Source organism: Etheostoma spectabile, chromosome 19, assembly GCF_008692095.1.
Source record: "Etheostoma spectabile isolate EspeVRDwgs_2016 chromosome 19, UIUC_Espe_1.0, whole genome shotgun sequence".
NCBI lineage: Eukaryota > Metazoa > Chordata > Actinopteri > Perciformes > Percidae > Etheostoma > Etheostoma spectabile.
Window position 1 is genome coordinate 11,745,114 of NC_045751.1, and position 295 is coordinate 11,745,408.

At 36.3% G+C, this 295-nt stretch overlaps 1 protein-coding gene across 8 annotated transcripts in view; it reads left to right on the top strand.

Annotated features, from left to right (window-relative positions):
• Positions 1 to 295, top strand: part of LOC116707340 (uncharacterized) — a 217,341-nt gene that overhangs the window by 97,696 nt on the left and 119,350 nt on the right. The gene's annotated exons all lie outside the window — the stretch shown is intronic.

Consider the following 295-nt stretch of genomic DNA (forward strand, 5'->3'; position numbering starts at 1 on the left):
GACTCAGACTTCATGTGTCCAGACTCAGGACTGAAGACTCTGGAATGTACCTGTGTGATGTGCTGACAAATTATGGGACTAACTCTCGTAGATGTTGGCTCAATGTCACTGGTAAATTGATTCATTTTAAAAAGTGTTTCCTAAATCCAGCAATCTGATTGGTTTTAAAGACTGAAGTTGGACAACTGGATTTTTTTCTGTTTGCACTTTAAAAAAATGAAAGATTCAAAAGTATTTTAGACAATTTCACTAAAGCAGGTTTCCTTCCTGTCAATCAGCCACATTATATCTTCTG